Below are 20,063 nucleotides of genomic sequence, written 5' to 3' on the forward strand. Positions count from 1 at the left end.
CCACCGCCATTCTATGTCTACGAAGAAAGAATCTACTGAAGAGTCAAGCTAATTAGATCCCCAGGTATTTCTCACACGCTGGAAACTAGAATACTAGCCTGGCACCAAAATCCGCCCCTTCTTTTTAGAACCAATTTGCTGAATTTGAACACTTCGTTATATGCACTTCTCTTAAACCGAAAAACTGCATTTTCACGATTTGCCCCAGGGGGCCATCCGCAGCCGATATCGGCAAACCTGCTCGTCTACTACTAACTCCGATGTCTTCAGTTGCGCAATCGCCTGTCAGGGCGGTAAATCGAACGATGCCGGCAGATAAGATGCCTGCATTGTTCCAATAGTCCAGTCAAACTCATACTATTCAAAAGAATCAATCGCCACTATCCAAATTAAGACCCAAGAAGACAGCAGTCCATGGCTCAGCAGGTAAATCTCTCAGTACGAGACGAAGTCCGGCTTGCAGGTTGCACTACCCCTGAACCCTGTTAAAAATTAAAGCTATTTCGAAAATGGGCTATGTTTACCACCTGAAAATCGCAGCGTCGGTATAGTTATGTCCATATCAGTCAATATCAGTTATGTCCAGTCAAGTACTTGAACAAAACTAAGATTTTTATCTTACGCGTGGTTTTGTATAGAAGCTAAATTTAAACACAGGTAATAATAAATTGTTGGAGCCTTATCTGTAGACAGTTTACAGTCTGGTTACTGAGACTGATAGCGGTGAAGTCATGTTCTTTATCCGTTATTTTCAATGTCTATCGTTGGCCGTCTAAACCCTTGAGAGCGAAAATTGCTATACTGCTTCGGCGGCTAAACACCGGCATTACGCACCGCCAGCAGACTTCCCTGAGCGACCGTCGTGTCTATTTCACGTTGATGTACACACACATACGTGTGCACTGCGTGCGATTTGTGTGCCCATACATATTATACATATCGTTTCGTATGCACAACAGTCTGACATAATGTTATCCAATTATACCTTTATTTCTCTGTCAAAGTGCCGTGTCTGTTTACGATAATTAAATAGATGTTTCTATCTAAATAAATGAGTACCTAATAACGGAACACATTCTCAAACACCATCATCGTCGCTCGTGGCCATACAATCGTGTACTTCATTGATGTCACCATCTTTACTGTTCACTACAGCGTTCACATGCAATATTTGTATAGTAGGCTTCTCATCACGACAATTGACTCGTTTTACCGCGCTATACCACTTGGTTAATACCACCAGTGACCAAACCACTTTCGTTGGTACGACAACAAAGACGTACCCGTGACGGGTCAACCTTACATAACTGTCAAGTTGTGGAAGTGACATGGCTGACACTTGTTTACTACTAAAGTTACAAGTGGGTCATCTAATAAAACTGATGTGAGCAGTAGCAGCGGCGGTGGCGGCACCAGCATCATTGTAAGCCGGGGAAACTCGAGGTGACTAACTATGCGTACTGCCGATCGGCGGTTAGAAACACGTGACAAAGGTTTTATTTAGCAATTATGGAAAAACAAAATGATATGTCAAAAACGTTCCGCTTTCACACTGTCCCGTTGATCACAATCACATTACGAACCTACGAACCCAAACATATATAAGTGTAACCACACTGTGGTATATTGTGGTACTTCTATTATATATTAAAATGGCTTAGTCACTTTAACAGGGGGCCAACAGAGGGGACTAGAGACATGGTCTTGCTGCTACAAACGAGCTACCGCGTCTGCTGGCTTTCTTTCGCCTTACTCATGAGGAAACAACGCTTTGCGACGCGGCCGGCAAGCAGTTCGAATGCCGCGAAACAGGATCACGGCAGCGGGGCCACCGCAACAACACTGACGTTCAGCACAAGCGCGGCCTTCGTTGCACCTTGCAGACAAACGCACTATGACGTGCTCTGCCAATTGCCCCTACCCCTATTCGCACCTGCGTCCTATACAGCTTGTTTTGTATGTTAGCGTAAACAAGAAACAAGTGCAATATAGGTGCTGCTTGAGTAGCAGCGGAACTTGCCGTACTAGCAACATTAAGCGTGGTAGTAAGGCATTACCTCGAACGTGCAGCACGTGTATTCGACAGCAAGCAAAAGGCGAACATAACCCTGATAAATGTAAAACTCGCGCAAATACCGGGTTGGAACGCACACAACTAGGGGCAAAACGAGCTAAGAGGGGGCGCACTTGCAGCTGTAACCGTTCACTGTTGGTTTACGATTCACGGGTTGAGGCAGCAGCAGCAGCAGCAGCACTAGCAGCTGATCAGCGTGCTGCCAGAAGTATTCGGCTGGTCACCGATTGTGTACAGATTCTGAGTAGATTACATGAAGAACCGGAAAGGAGAATAGCGGATAAGAACGGGATGCGCAAGGAAAGCTACTGGGGCGTCGGCAGCGGTGGCAACACTGGCATTACGAAATACTGGCACATAATGACATGATGGTCGCTGTATAAGTAAGCTCAACACAGTCTCTACTGCGACATTATAAGTCTACGAACTAATCATTAGCACGGGAGTCTACGCACGATTTACACAGTTGTGATGGGACAATAAGATCCGTCGCAGGGGAGGGTATACCCATAGATGTCCAAAGGACTGTTGCGGAATAAATACGATAGTGGTATATCAAGTAGGCGAAAACAGCGCTTGTAAATAGTACACGATTTTGTTAGCAATACAAGCGTCATGAAGGTTTAGTGCAGCTATACTATAGGCTACGTCAATGACTTTGATGATAGTCTGATCTTCCTTCTTCTTGGATCAACTACGGGGTTTTGTCTCATACAGCGAGTTAGCGCTGCGGTCAGCCGAACGTGCGGTGAAGGCATAAACAGGCCAACTGCTTCGAGCAGTGGCGATGATGTGCAAATACGTCGCATCGAGGATGTCTATACCACATCATGCTTCTATTTTTAGTTCATCCACAGAGATAGAATACCACGATATGTATCGTTCAAATGACAATATGTATCGACCGTAAACACGCCTCAGGCACAAACAATACTCAGTGTTCACTAGCGTTTGCTGCAGTACGACAAGGCCTCATTGCCGATATGGCGGGTTACAAAAAAAATCGCTCGAAATATATATAAGCGTTACACATTCTCACTTTAAAACATGCAAACGTTAGACTAACATGCATTCACACGCCCGTTAACATCTAAACCATCTGCAAGTGCCAACGACGCCCACCCCATGCTTGCGTCGTTACTTCGACGTTCGAAGCTCACTTCGACCAAAATTAACGACGAAAGCCGAAGTATATACACTTGGTATGGCCAAAATGATCAATTTGCATTGGGAAGACCACGAGGTTAATATTAGCGCTTAACGGACTCGCGCACAATCACTGGGGTGGCTACAAGGAATATGAAATGTTCAGAACCAGCTGTAAACCTCTCTTCTTAACTAACCGTCTCAAGTGCCTAATAACTCGGTCCGTTCCGAAGCATGGCGGAGTTTGATCATCGTTTCTTTATTTGCCTACATAATATTACCCGAGTTATTCCTTTCGAAAGCAATGGCGCAGCAGTACGTTGTCCTTAACGGTCAATGTGAGACTACTTGAAGGCAGCAGGTGTCAATTATGTTCTGTGAGAAAGAGCAACTACACGAAAAAAGGCGGACGTTTAATAACGACTTCAGCGTTTCGAGGCTTATTTTTTACTCGCAACCCATAAGATTTTCTTAGACCTTTTTGGTCTTTACTGAAGCGCTACTGAATCAATAACTGTCTTCAGTGCTCTAAAAAATATCACTCATATGTCCAATATTTCAAGTCCACGATTTCACGATAGAGTTCTCGTGAAATTGAAATTCACGATGAGCTCTCGTTAACATACAATTTTCAACATGTCTATCGACACCGCCACCGAAATCTACAAAGACGCGCTTCTATGACCTCAGCCACTGCGATAGTTGAAACGACGGCTAAGCAGCCACAGCATGGCCACGCTTTCACGTCTATGCTCCAACCCAAGAAGCGATAAAAGTAAACGATGCAGGCCAAGCCAAATCAATGAAGTCAAACTGCATCTCGTCAATTTAGAGATACACGCGAGTAGACGTGTTTACCTGTCGACAACCTGATGGCGCCATTGCGGCTGCAGATGTCATTACAATATCGCTCCCCTTTCTTCGCCCTTTATCCCCTTGTTGTTGAAAAACGACGCCTTGTTAACGTGGCTACGGCGAGAGAACACTCGCACTCGTGTGGCGCACACATACAGCCGTTTGCTTCAATTTGTTACAGCATGTGCCCCAGCCACTTGGCGCACTCGGGAAGAAGAGTAACTGCCGATCCCTCCGCGAATCCCTTCTCGTCAAAGACGTTTACATAGCGGAACGCGAAACTGTTAAACGAGGCATTTCTGCACATCCGCAATACGCATTAGAGATATTTTGGTTTGCCGATGATGCAACCCGCACAGGTGTTAACGCACGGCCGAATGTAAATACGACGAGACAAATAAACGTTCGGCTGCGAACCGCTGCCTCAGTTCCCAGGGCATCATTGTTACACGGCGAAGGTTACGACGCGAAGTTAAACGCTATCCTGAAGCCCCTTCTGTGTTAACTTTAAACGGTCGACTGCTGTAAAGGAAATCGCAACGAAGTCAGCAATAGCAGAAACGTCAAGGCGCCAAGGTAACAGGCGAATTGATAGGAGCCGGACCAAGAAGACGCGTCGCTGGCCTGACTTGGTTGTGCCTTCTTATATATCGGCTGATTGTTGAATGGGAACACAATTACATGTGTTGATTCTTTATTCATTCGATGTGAGAGTGGGAAGAACGCGACAAAGCTAGGCGACTAAGACAATAAGCAAAAAAAAATAGACTGGCTACAATACAACCTTTGCTCATTACATTCGTTTGGTTATGTTTTTGATGTTTGAATAGTAAGCGCGAGCATACGTGATGGAACCTGTACAATCCAAAAGAATTGATTTCGCTGGCATAGAAAGAGGCAAGTCGCAAGGGTTCATAGCGAGCTAATACACAGACGCTTAGCACGCTTAATAGGCGAAAGCTGCTCATTGGCATCCTGATGATTTCATTAGAATGATCATTCGACCAACGAGCTACGAATGAAGACAAGGAACAGATCAAGCAGCACCAAAAGAGATTTCCGTCATAGCTTAATAACTATATGAACATGGCGTCCCTGTTGATCATACTTGCTTTATCCCCGTAGAAAGAGTCAGAACACGGACAGAATACACAACTAAAACGTCACAGACGTCAGCACCAAAGAGGGTCTCAACTGCTTGACGTTTTCGTTTCGGTACGAGGGAACATTGTGATTAGAACACAGCCAATGCGGAAGAGAGGAACATTGCGACGACCAATTGGTCGTGCGGCTCGTCAGACCTTTTGTTTTGCAAGAGCTCCGCTGTAGTATCGTCTCTTCCAAGGATCTTCAACAGCCTTTTTCTAACCGCAGAATCGATTCACGATGCGAAACACTGAACGCGCCGTCAAGCAAATTGACTATAACGGAACGTTTGCAAGATGTTCTCTGAACCAGACAGATTGAACCAAACGGACGTAACTACCGGCGCGTGCAGTTACTGAATTATTTTGATACGAATATTTGAATAATGCCGTAGCAACCTTCGTAGGGATTATTCAATGAGGGAAGCTTGTCGAGCGACAATGATTAGAATACAACTAATAGCAGCCAATAACTTTCAGCCGCTTAACAGCAGATGTTTTGCAACACATACAATACATGGAGGAAAAACAGATTTGACATCGACCATATACTATTAACAACACAGCAACTCAACATAGCGAACTTTTCGAAATTATCCCCGCCTTGCTACGGGCGATGGACAGGCACACATAAGCACGATAAGCATCGATGTTAGAACGTCTGCCCCCAAGCATGCGTAAAACAAGAAACTCCTCTTAGGGAGGAGATAATATCGTGTCATATAGCTCAAACCGCTTAGACAGCTCGAGAAATTTCCCGCAGTGTCGTAAGCGGCGATATCAAAAATGATTCCGTGCAATGCCTTGCTTCTAGTTGTAGTAAGCAGTAAGTGAATTGTGATCAAGCCACAAGATCTAGCGAATGCTATCTGTGCGGATGTATGTATTTACCCTTCAACTTATTGCCAGCAACTTAAGTACACAGCTATACAGTATCTTAAGAAAGCTACACAATAGATTTCTATGAAGCTCAATGTGTTTCATATTTTAACGCGACGGCTTTGCCACACAGTATAAAACAAAATGTAGAGTAACGATTAAACTAACCGACCTAGAAAACCTTCTCGTGAAGTAATCTATTTCGTCATCAGCATTGGTACCATCAAATATCCTAACAATGCGCACTTATCTAGTGCACTATCCTATGTTATTCAGCGCTTACCTTCTCCACTCTATTGTATCGAACTCTTCACTTAAATCTCATACCAATCACAGTTCTTGTCCCTGTGATAGAATATTCCATCTCCCCCATTGTATTTTCCGATCTGCCTCGCAGTCTTTTCAGTCACCACAAAGGCGACTTCAAAACTATCTTCATAGGTTATGCTGTTCCATATCGATTCCTCTGAGCCCTAGGACGGCAGTATAGGGATGAGATCTGCAGCAAGCAGCGTAGTTGTCTAACCGAATTCCTACTGCAATACGCAAGACATACTGATAATTTACCCGACGTATGCGCCTTATGCCCTTGCCTGCCCTATGCCTTTGTTACGAGCGCGTGGTAGAATTCACAATGAAAGTCTACAACAGCACGACTGGGGTTGAGTAATATTCGACAGATTGACGAAGGACCACAACAGTGGTTTGCCTTAGGGGGCAGGCAACTGATCGATTTAACGGCAGCACCAATCGACAGCCAAGGAATCCACCGTCGTAGCTTAATGACTGAGCAGCTAAGCAAAGATCGTCTTGTGAACTTTTCGCTAGGAAATTCGATTCGCATCCAACAACGTCAGCCCCTGATGCTGAAACGTATCCGGTATGAAACACCTAGACAATCAATAAATATGTACGTAATACATATGTATGTGGGAAAAAAGTGAACGAATCGGCGAAAAATGCCTATTTTTCAAGACCAGACTGAAACCGTAAGGGTTCATATATATAGCGAGTTTTGTGGGATGGAGCATATATGAGAAAATTCATTCGGGTCATTTTATTACGGGGGCCGTACAGGGGGAGACTGACATCCGAGTACAATAGTTGCGACGTTTTCCATTGTAGAAGCGTTGATAGCGCACATTCTTTTACACTTTGACAAAGATTGGCTCGAAATAATCTTAGTCACGCGTCTTGCCACGGCGTTACAGAGTGTGACCGGACACAGAACTGATAGATGCCTACGCTAGCTACAGAGCAATGCTTTTTAATTCGAAAATGACGGCACCAGTATGGAACGCAAGTAATTGAAAGCTTAAATTAGTCGTCACTACTCTAACTGTAACGTTAACAATATGCATGGTGATAAGGTGCAAAAATGCATTTCTAATTTAAGCGACAGTATGGCGCGTGCAGTATGTTAATAAGGCAACCTGATCGGCAGTGCCCTTCCTGAATGATGCTCCACCTTTTGACGTTTCCATAATACTCCTCATTATTCCGCTACGTTCAATAGTCGTCCTATACAACTCGTTTCATTTCCAAACGCGCACATGCACACCAACAGATATAACAATAACCCATAATGGTCTAAATCCTGCCCTTGATCAATAAATCCGATATAGATGAGTAGGCACTGTCCCGGCCGGCCAGTGATAAACAAACAGTTCATTCTTTTCTCGGCTTTAACCCATTCTAGATACAAGCCCTCATCGAGCTCCACCCATTTCGCAGTGGAACGATTATTGGACTGGACTTCCTTCTTATTATCTTCGGATAATCCATGCGCGTATCTGGGTGCCCACTACTGCTTTACATTGTAGCTAGGAGGAACTAGCTAGAACTGCACTGATAGAAAAAAAAAATGCTAAATACATTCTACGATGACTGGTCTATTCTGCTCCCACCAAAATTTATCGAACAGGGCAACAAAAAAGGCTTACACTGGAACAAGATATAAAGAGTCCTGTATGTATCGATATTCATCAAACTCCAGTCTTCGCTTATTTAACATTACGACCTGCATTCTTCAAAGAACGCGTTCATGTTCACAGTCGCCCCACCGTAACCATCGCAGTTTTGATTCTAATAGTCGCTAGTAATATTATTTTTCTTACATTCGTTATCACTTAGCTAATCTTTAGCGATAAGTTCACAGATCTCGAGTAGTTTGCATCTGCGCTGATCAATTGACTATTTGCAGCAGAAACTGCCCCAGTGTAGGTCCTGACACTGTGCCGCTAAACAAACCAACGTCTAAATTTTACGCCAGAAACAATCTGATTGCGTTTTAGTTTTTCTTCTATAACAGATGCATGTTAATATTCGTTATAACATTAGACTGTTTTTGCGCTGCACCACTTCGCAAACAGCGATAATTTTGTTATTGTGTTCTCTTAACAGTGCGATCTGTTTACCCTATACTTAAAATATACCAAGCAAACATCATCAACTTGCCACGTATTTCGGCAGGAGCTAAAATTATGTGCCCGATCAGTGGCCAACCCCGATTCCGATCGACACATTCGTTCACGATTGTATCAGAGTGACCCAGGTTGAATGTTCTGATACGACCGAGTAACTAATGGAGTTACTCGGTCGTGCTTCGCAAAAGAGTGGCAAGCATGAAGTATTATATTGCCCCTATTGCTGCTATTCAACATGAATGGCGATGTCAGTGGGTACGTAAACGAGTGTCAACTCCTGAATCGTCCTCGGTGTATGTCCGCTTTTTGAGATGTCTCTATATGAACATGTCAGCTGCAACGAAAATAGGTAAGGTGCGGTTTAGTCCCAGTTAAATATTTATCGATCCCGGCCACCGGAGATTACGACGAACATGTTAATAACGATGGATTCCCATTGTTTACACAGCGTTCTTTGTTTGCCTGAATTATGAAGTGTTGAACCAAGATAGCAAAAGCTTGATCTTTACATAATTATAATCCCCGTCATTGATTCGCTATTCCTCAACGAGTTCCAACAGTGACTTCGAAGAAGTTTTGCAGTATGCGGCGCATTTCAAGCTGATATTTTGAAGAATCAAAAGCCGGACGATGCTACATCAAGCCTTATTTTTGTTCTAACCTATATAGATAGGTTTATTCTAAAACGAGAGTTACCGCGCGCACATATCTGTTCAGAATTGATAGTCAATCGACACCGCCGCTATCCACCTCTTAGTCCAAACGTGCCTGTCAGAACGCGTCTGTCTCTCAGACAACGAACGCTTATGCGACCCGCTATTGCCACAATGCTGTAGCAAGCAATTTACCGCAACTGGCCGTACCGTCGTACGACCGTTCGTAAAATTAGAAAACAAAAGACAGTGAAAACACTATAGCTACAACGATCTGTGGATGCATTCAACGCAGGCCTGAAGCTCGGCAAAGCATTACTACATACATTGGCGATCTATGAGGAATGGAAGAGTCGGCTGCTGGCAGTTGGCTGGGCTACGTCCCTATTTAATGGCTGGCGTTGGAATATGGCAGAAATGGATAATATGGCGTGGGCAGTAGATGGATGCAAAGTCCTTTGTTGACCTACCTATGTCACGTACCTCGAGACTTGACCTGTTGCAATTTAATCCTTTCTTACCTTAAAACAGCGGACTGGAGAGGCCAGCTACATTAGGATATGATCTAGCTTTCGATGAAGTTCTGCTAAGTGACACGCCAGTGGACTAAAAGTGGCTTACGAATGCTGTTTAAGTTATTATTATTAGAACAAATTATAGCATCGTCAGAATACCTGGCGTACTGGTAGAGTTGATGCCTGGCCAATGCTCAGTCTTGAACGCAGAAAATGAAAACGAATCACACTCGACAACTGTCAAGGTGAACTTGAATTTCATGTTGACATTAGTACACTTAGTGTTGGTTAAGTAAGTATTTCTACATGCTGTTCTTGTATTAACAATATTGATAGAGATACAATCAACAAAAACAATGTTCAATAGACTTTACAATTTAGTATAGCAGAGTAGACCACCCACATATTGACGCGTTATTATGCAGGCGCGAGCATTCTAAAGCACATCAAAGGGATACAGGTTTTCTTCTGTTCCAAGGGAACTTTTTATCAAAAGAAAAAAAAAGAACGCGAGAATAAAGAATCGCACTGCGTCCGACGCACACGAACCGAACAGCGAACTTACGGCAATATAATTCTCCAAAAGGTATTCACTCGATACGCTGTTTCGTTCGGGGCGTCCTATATCATTGTGGTTCAAGAAGAAGTGGTTGGCTCGCGAAATCTCTTATTATTCAAAAAAAAAAAACGCAATTCGATCTTCAAACGTTACAGTCTGCCTGTCTGTTTTTGCCTAATCTATCTATAAACCGTCTGTAATAGCAAAACGCTCCTTTGCGAGTTCTACAAATAGACACACAGCTGTCTCTTTATTCCCTTTAAAGAGTTCACATCGATGACAGTATTTAGTTTTACCTGCGAAACTGGCTGACCCCGAACGTTCCCTTAGAAAAAGACTTGTACCGAAAGTAAAATGTGATGAACTAGAGATATTATTTGATTATATATGTTTCATCTAACAGTCTCGAGGCGCTTTAATACGGCAAACAATTCCTCCTGAGCTAAAGCTATAGTAGTAAAATAAATAGTAAGCTTTAAGTGTAGCCTAACGGAACGCGACAAATCGGATGAGTGCTATACTTTGTGACATAGTTTATGTGTGTACTAATGTGCAAATTAAGTTAACCGTTAAGAGTAAACAAACATCGCCAATGACGTGGTCGCAGTGCTCATTGTCATTGTCCTCTGTAAACGTTTATCAGTCCTATATCGGCCATTACGATTCTTCGTCGAATTTGATCGACTCTAGCAGACGAATATGAGGTTTCCAGTTTTTATCTACGTCTCCGCTAGGGCGCTCGCGACCTCGTTATCTACTCCGCGTTAGGGGCTGGCCATGTTAATTAGAAAGCATCGTTTCACGGTCGATGGGTAAATCTAAAGTGCCTCAAAACTCCATCGGAGAAACATAGGGTCCATAGATAATGTTACCCTGCAAAGTAAGCAAATCGGTCCCGTAAGGGTCCAAGCTGCACACCAGTGCCAAATGGCCAACTCGAAACCCAAACAGTATTAAAAGTATTACATGTCTAAGTCGAAGGTCAAATTTTGATTTCTAGCAAATAATATGTTCCGGTATGAGCTTCGCATGGTTTATGATTTGTTCGTCAAAATACAGAATAGCGCAGAGTAAGAACAGCGACCCACTTAGCAGTTTAGAGAAATGTACTTAATAACACACAGCTTACAAGTTCGATTCAGATTCTAGCTACTCAAAACCCAGCAGGTCAAAACAGTAACCCCGTAAGTAATAGTCTTGCTACAGGGCAGATTGCATGACATAGAACTCATGATCGATACCATGAATTTATCAGCATTATCAGCAACTACCTAGAGACAGCTTGGTCAATCCGACGTTTTCATTCAGTAGATACCCAATTATTAAAAGTTTCCGGACACACTGGGCATGCAAAGTGACAATAGGTTTAGTGTAAAAACTCCACAAATTTATTGGATACGCTCTCGTACCCAATATTCTTTAGTATGAAACGAATTTGTACAGACGGGACGAATTCACACATTGTACGTCCGTCGTCTTTTCGTTTCAGTTTAACTAACGAAATTTTAGATATCCTCACTCGGATGCAGAGCCCTTTGAAATCAGAAGTAGATGAAGTTCAGCCGCGATGCTGCCGTGTTTTATCTACGTACTGCCGCCAATGATGTCTTCTGTAAGGTCTAGAAAACCTTTACCCGCAAACAACGAGAGTAACTTACTTACCAATTGTCTCGAGACCAAACATTCTTCAACTTTCAAACGTCTGGAGGGAGATCATCAGCCCTTTCATTAATCTAGGATGTTTCCAGTCACCATAGCTGTTGAAACGATAACTTCCCGATTAGCGACTAAAACAAGCCGAACGGTCAGCAAATTCTCGCTGCAGAAGCGCAACAGCCTGTGGTTACGAAAGAGACATCGCCAGCCACCATAAACAGCTATTTTTGCTGATTTCCGTGTACGCTTTGTTGCGCCGTCCCATTTACAGCAATCTGCTGTCTCCCAATGCAGAACTTGTATCCGACAACCTCTATACGGAATGACCCACCCGCCCGCCCTGTGTGACTCTCTGCTACTGCCCAGCCTGCTTCTATTATTACTCCATTTGCGGAAGAGCAGCAACTCTTCCTGCGGCGATAAAGAAGCTCAGCATCACCAGACGATAGCAAAAACCGCACTAACAGCTACCTAAGTAAATGCCAGTCTACCGTTGTTATATTACAATAGGTACTATAGCAATGATAGTCATTGTTGCATGTTTAAAGCGTGCGCATACGACCGTGAAACGTACATGCCATCTGCTGGTCTCTATAATTTACAATACGACCTGAACTTCTTTGTTCTGCTATGGAATCAGCTCAGCAGTGGGGGTTTGACATCTGCAGGACTGTGCCCCCTGTGTGAATGATGAGTGCTTTATCTGTGAATTTGAATTCGTACTGACACGTACCAACGGCGATAGGTACGGCCTAACCACTGTTGCGGGTTCCAATATTGCTAATAGCACATTGGAAATGGACCGTTTGGGGGGAGTGCGATCAAGGACTACAATTAAAAAAAAAACCCTTCAATTACACTGCCTGTATTTAAAACGATCAGCCGTTGTAGAAAATTGATTAGTGTCTTAAGAGTCGGATGAGCAGGATACGAGAGACACAAGAAATCAGAAAATGTATTTTAACAGTTTTCTTATGTCACGGTCTATCACAGCTGCTAAAATCATCGATATCGAAGTTGGATAAAGAAATCGATAGGGCTAAAATACATAATTAGCTGTAGAATAATAACGGTTGTAATTCAAACTAATATATTGATTGCGCACTGATTGGCAATACATTTGTTCGAATGCTCTGCATTTCTGAATAATAACATATAAATCTAGCTGAATAATAACATATGAATCTGCTTGAACGTTCCATAACGAGCTAAAGGCCAAGCTAACCAGGCCCAATAGGGAACAAGGACTAGCGTTATCATTACCCATTGCCTTTCTGGCTCAGGAAAATATTTTCTTAAGAATCATTATCATAAATCGTATCAACTCAGATCTATAAGGAAACGTTTGAGCGGACAACCCCCAAAACAATGTCCCATAAGCTCCTCCAAAAACTAATAGGCATCTAACTTCGTAGAGGCCTCTTAACAACAAAGGCCGTAAATACTTCAAACTAGGACTAACATTGCTATTTCTACGATACATTTTTGGGCATCGTATAGTGGATTCACATACATCGGAAATGGTGCCACGTCTCGTACGTATTTTTTGTACCCTAACAGTAACCATGCTTCTTTGGTAACTGCCTCATCAGGACGGCGCTAACCAGTCCGCGCAATTTCAAACGCGCGTTCTACTGACCCGTACTCTATTTTCATGTTGTGCCGATATCCATCGGACGCGAGCGATTCTGGGCTACGGGGTACTACGCCATAATGTTCCGATTGTAGCTGAGGTCGCACCCCCCAGTTGTCCTGGGTGAAATCTATGGCCTGATGCATATACCGGTTCTGCGGACGTTGCTCACCCGCACCTTTCGAACCAGCTACAATGGCCCTGAACCAACGCTGCTGCAGTGGCTGTTAAATACTGTGGGTTGACCCCAGCGGGATGAACTGCAAATCGCTTAAAAAAATACGTATCTAACTTTCAGTTCAGACAACAGTGCAATAGATAGGAGTGGAAACGAACCTTAATGATTGATCCCGGTGAAGAACAACGGAAACCCGGCGCCCGCGGATTCCTCAGATGCTTCAACTCGTAACGATACTATTCTATAGGAAAATGATGTTTATTATTATAAATATAGTTGTCTCGTTCTACGAAACGTTGTGGCCATCATTATGATTCAGCGAGTGTGATTGAGAGGTTGAGCTAAAAAACAAGGCTGTTAAGTACTTAATTACTGTAAGTCTATTTCCACTAACGACACTATGTGAAATCCCCATGAATCGGGTAAAGGATGCAACAATCGTTTGGTCTCAGTTGCTGTGTTCTTTCATAGAGACTTTCCATCGTTGTAACCTGTGTAAACCTGTTACTGAAAATACCGTAGATTGCAGGTGAAATAAATTCGTATGAAAGACCTGTTTTACTCGAAAGTAACCCAACTGGATTTCCGCAGAGGCTGCAACTCCTCAATAGCGAGTTCCGTATAGCAGTTAACCATCTATTTACTGTTAATTTGACTTTGATCTAACGCTCTAAACGCCGCAAGCTCTACACAATTTAAATATAACATAGCAGAAGAGCTGCGTTGGACGTGGAAGAGCAGCATCCACATCTAAATATTTATACTACTAATGTGTGTAGTCAGCAATTCTCCTACCCGACACGGGCTCCGACTGTCGTTAATAGTAACCATAGTGCTCCCAGTTAGTCTCAGATCACTTAGATCGACATCGTGTTGAACGCGATGCGAACCTGCGACCAGGCGTGCTCTTTGCCGCCAGCAGCAGCAGCAGCATCCATCATATGCACCGTAGAGGCACGAAGAGTGAAATCTGAATTACCATACTTGCTGTGAGGTCTCACAGTGGGTGTCGGCGATATTGAGCTAAAGGCTAAAAGTTGTGCACTGTACCTCTGGATGCAGATTCTCCACTAATGAGCATGCCACGAATATTGGTATTCTAACACCGTTCGATAGGAATCGCTATATTTGAGTTAGCCAAAAAATAATGTAGATTTATAAAGCCAGTTACAGGGCGTCTATATAGACGCTGTATAGAGGCTGTAAATGGCACGACATCTACATGAAGACTATTAGAATAAACATGCTTGTGCTTGTCCACGCACTCTTGCAGTTTCAATGAAACAACGCATTGTCCTTTGAGGCAGTGCATAATTCTCAAGGCAACCTCTCGGTTCTCTGCAAAACTCACCGAAGAGCTCCTCGGAGGAACTTGTAGCCTCACTCGCCTTACGCCTTCCATTTAAAGGGAGCATTTCTATATCGTAACTCATCTGCTCATTCTCCCAAACGGCTAACTAAATAATCTCAGTTAGGCGGCAAACACTCTTTCGTTATAATGGGCCAAAAACTCGTGACGGTGTCTCGAGAGCCTTGTTTGAAAATATACGAAATTTTCACTCTCCAAGCCCTTTGCAGTTCCGACTCAGCTTCGACGAGGTTCCATGACAAGCCGGAATTAGCTGTACTCGAAAACCGACCCCTCACTACGCGGCCTAAACTAAAACGTATTCCAACTATTTATTTAGCCTACATTACGTATGTATGTTTATCTAGCTTGGCAGATGTCTTTACATGTCGATGAAGTGGATGAAGCGAAAGTATTTCGCTGACCAGCATACATATATAAGCAGTAATGGCATCTATTAGAAGCTTTTTGTTCTTGTCAGATGTACGTTCCGCGTTTAAAAGCATCAGCAATAAACAAAAACGCGTTATTTAATCGTCCGCTAAACGACGTTACCTACAACGTCGATTCACTTATTTCTACAACTATTTCGTCTATTCAATAGCCAAATTTATGCAAAAATCATAGAGAAAAATATTGTAGGAATAAAATGGGACGTTTCTAATGTTCACCGGAACAAAACTGAACGTAGTATTTCCGGGAACCATTTTGTGATTGGGTAAAAGTCCACCCGACGATTAAACCTTGCCTCATCTCCAGTCAAATATTTCAGACATGCCTGTGCTACGCAGGCATTGGTGCAAATTTGTCACCCGTCTTCCTGCGATTACAAAGTAGCCGACATTCTGCTCGCGTATCGGTCTTTAATCACTGGACTGATCAGACCAGCTTTTAGCTACGAAGGCGCATGTCTAGACATTAGCGATACTTGACCCATTGCGGTGCGAAGTAGATTTGACTACAAAAGACCGTAACGACAGATGTGCACTTAACAGTGTATAGATTCCTTCCGCGGTAGTTCGTAATACTGCTGTTTTTGTTGTTGTTGTTGTATCGGCATTGTTTTGTAAAGTGCCCTTTATCGTAACCATTCGTGCGTTTACTAGTACTACTGGCTACTGGCTACTCTGTTGGCAACAGCAAATCGAATAAAATTAAAGGACGTTGGCAACATGTAGAACTTCTGTCGTTTACCAGCGGTACACGATTGATGATTTTGTGCGCTTGTCTATGAAGAGTTTGATACAGTGAGTCAAAAAATTCTGGTAAGCGACGGCAGTTGGTGCTTCGGCCACAGTTACCGGAACCACCTTCTCTGGCACCGGAAGTGACGCATTAAATTGGGTTTGGTGCAGCAGGAATCCGGCCAAATTTGAACACGCTTTGGCAACGTGGGTTCGGCTATCGGCAGCCAAATCGCTAGCAATGAGTCAGCCAGTAAGTGCACCGCGCTAAACAACAACGGTCGAGATCTAGTAATCAATGAACACCGAAATGGCTGAATATGTTCCAACAAAAGAAAAAGCAGTTTCAACTACATGCTTATGTATGTACTACGAGTTAAGTCGATAGGCGCTCTTAGATTTTCCTATACGCACAACTTTTGTTATGTTGTAGTATGGATACTATGCGTGCCTAATTGACTGCTTAAACAGTTCCGTGTAATCGGAACGGTGAAACTGTACGACAATTAAAAAATATAAATAAAGATAAAATTGGAATATGGATGACTCTGTCCTAAAAAAAGGCAGCCAGTTAACTCGTTTGCCAGTCGAATGATTGTGTTTTGTGAAGTTGACGGACATCAAACATGTCTGCGTAAATAATCATTAGCAGTCACACCCAATCTTCAAAAGTTAAATCGCCAAAACAAATGATCTTTTTCGACCAGAATAGACCCAACCACCGTAATGAGCTGTTTGAATAGATGAAGAGAGCAGTAATTCGCTCTATTGTAGTGAAATCCGTAAATCAGTCAATAAACAGTTTTGAACAGATAAACACCGAGGGATTTCCCCTGCTAACAACAATCAAAAAGCAATCGTTGTCTTCTGTAAATTTGGCGGATCCATTCGGATCGAATGCGAAGTCCGCTATTTTACAGCGGACTTCGCATTCAGCGTCCGCGTATAATCCACTGTTATTCGTATACATGGCCACAAACTGTACCGATCACATTGACTAAAAAAGGGGTTCTATCCGCGCAGAATCGATACGCACATCAAAACAGCTTCGAATACAGATTCCACTTCGACTCTTCTACCGCTACTGAGAAATACAATGGCGCTGTCAGTATCTACTTCCCCCCGTTCCCCGAAGTACAGGACACCCGTACAGGCACCGAATAACAGATACACGTACCCTAAAGTGCACGTAGTGAACGTATATGTCTGCAGTGCCACTCGTGTAACAGCAATGAAGCAGCACTAGCAACAGCCATACAACTATTATCGTTGTCGTTTTCGCCAATCTTTGTCGTTTATATGTACGTGGACATACTCGTTGCCGTTATCATTATGAACAATATTGTGTTTAATCGTGGTCCGTTGCCGTATGGTCAGCGAATTTCACCACCAACACAGAACATGATGAAGCAGATACGCAACGTAATTATTCCGTTGCGCTGTCGTACCATACTATGGAGGTCAACGCATGTGAGTGGTGATGGTTGAACTTAATCCAACCTGCGAGGGCAACTTGGCGTTTAACTTGCTGCTACTATTGTTTTTGTTGTTATTATTATTATTATCAATATTGAAGTTTCATCTCCTGCTCCGAGTTCCATCAATGGTGCAGACGACAGCAACAACAACAACAACATGGACGCCAATGGCAGGATATTACTTACTCCGCCCTAAGCGTCGTCTGCGCCTTAAGCGAAACACAACCTTAAATAGCTATCTAATGGATTCTGATCGAGAAAACTTCCTGCGTTTTACGCCGTTCCGCGCAGTGATGGTACATGCTGGCAGCAGCAGGAAATTACTGCTAGCTATTACTATCATTGTTTATCATTGAGCACAAATTAGTCACTGCTAACAGCCAATGTATAAAGTGCCAACTAATCGCCCCTGTGTAGATTAACATATTATGCAAGTACAGGCAAATAGATTGTTTCTTCAGAATATGATAATCTAGTTGAAATTTGCATTCGTCCTGTTTACCGTCCCGTTTTTCCCCGCGTTCATGTTGACATTCGGTGACGATACTTCTATAGTAAAGCAAAACTGTAACAAACGTGTTTGGACGTAATCAATCCTATTTGTAAAGGAGAACAACAATGGATAGCTCAAATATTATGCCATCGAGGGTTTAGGCGCGACAGAAAGAATGTTGAAAAATGTATGTTAAAGAGTTATGTTAGGTATGTATACCTATTGGGTTCTTTTTACCTCCCATTTTTTTGGTTTATTTAATTTATAAAGCAATTATACATACACACATGCCATCAGTAACTACCACACATTTATATTAGTGAAACGGCGACAGTAATTATCAGGTGCACATTTCAGCTAATTAAGCTAGATAAATTAACTGAGGTACACAATGTTAACGAACCGACTATAATACAACTTTAAAACAACAAAGCATAGAAAGCCGTGTAGGCAGGATGATAATTTTTGTTATAGAAGAGGCTTTTTCGCTAATTAACAGATCTACGTCTGTTGTAAAGACCAAGCCACGCTTCTAGGACGGAAGCACGAACGACATTAACCGACTCCCTACTATCCAGTGAACTGTTCGTATACTGGTTTGCGTTTATTAACTATTTATATATAATAGTATAATAATAATAATAATAATAATAATTCGTATTTAATTAATTTCAAGGTAGATATTTTTCTCTGTTTATACACGATTGATATTATCTGGAGGAACTAAAGACAATAGTCAATTCCCCAAGGTTGTTCTGGATTCTTCCGGTATAAACATGGCTTTAACCCTTGGTAGACAAACTCGTATGACACCCTGCCTTCCAACACGATTCTGGCAACTGGACATAATACTAGATTACTTGTTTGCCAAATAAAATCCTTTTAGATAGCTTGTATTAATAACATAGTACTAACAAAATCAGCAGCCACTATACGCCTAAGATTCCAGAAAGAATTGCCAAATAGCTGGCCATGCAGTTATTTCGCTAAACGTTCCATCGCTACGAAATCGATGACAACTCACTTCTTGTGGTCTCTAATTACTAAACAAGTTTTCTATATCAGTTTAAGCTTACCATTTTCTAATCGATTTCGGCTCAAGCACTTTCAGTGCTTCAGCTTCAGCGCTTTAACTTCTGAAGCCTTTCCTCACAGAGCGGACCCACATTTGACAACCCCCTAGTCACAGACTACCAGAGTGATCATCAATATTATTATAGAGAATCCCTCAGGTATTCTACCCGGAACCCATGTAAAAGCTTGAACTTCTCTGACTTCTCCCAGCTTTTCGTTGTCTCATTCATGTCGTTGAATTATCTTCATTATATATAATACAGTATAGGAAAGTTTGAAAGAATCCTTTGCCTTGGTGAGTTTATTTGCTTAGGTGACCTTTCTTCCGTGCCACGAACCTCATGTCCTTCCAGGTAACTGAACATCTAGTAAGAAAAAAAGATACGAAGGGCGGTAGCGATGTGATGTCCGCGCCGATAAGTTCTACTCTGGAGGGGGGTCACCTCACGGCCGAACCCCTGTGGGAACGCGCAGGTTTCGGAAGCTACCGTACAGTATTCGTCTATCTAAAAATAAGCAAACACGGTCGACAACCAGAAATTGATAACCACTCTCCTGCCTAAGCCGCTAGGACTTACTGCGTCTTTTAACTCCAAGGTTTTAGTGTGTGCGTGTCTCTTCACTAATACGGTAGAACGTATCCCTCGTCGAGGTAACGCAGATTGCCGACCGACATTGGTGGACAATATTGACCGGGAGAAGCTAGCAAATTGTCTTTTTTCCTTAACATTGTTGACGGTGCTTTTGCTTGTCGTCAGCGGCCAGTA

The 20,063-nt window shown here is 42.8% G+C and overlaps 1 protein-coding gene across 6 annotated transcripts in view; it reads right to left on the reverse strand.

The window, feature by feature from the left end:
• Positions 1-20,063, reverse strand: part of Klp31E (kinesin-like protein 31E) — a 64,851-nt gene that overhangs the window by 31,953 nt on the left and 12,835 nt on the right. Inside the window, exon 1 of one of the 6 annotated variants that reach the window (XM_086986265.1) lies at positions 19,875-20,012. The exons of 4 other annotated variants lie outside the window; for them this stretch is intronic. The gene's annotated coding sequence lies outside the window, so the exon portion shown is untranslated. Of the gene's footprint in view, positions 1-19,298; positions 19,558-19,874; positions 20,013-20,063 lie in introns of those variants that run through there. One more of the 6 variants, XM_086986264.1, reaches the window with a different exon arrangement.

This window comes from Varroa destructor, unplaced genomic scaffold, assembly GCF_002443255.2.
Source record: "Varroa destructor unplaced genomic scaffold, Vdes_3.0 BEIS01000004.1, whole genome shotgun sequence".
NCBI classification, from domain to species: Eukaryota; Metazoa; Arthropoda; class Arachnida; order Mesostigmata; family Varroidae; genus Varroa; species Varroa destructor.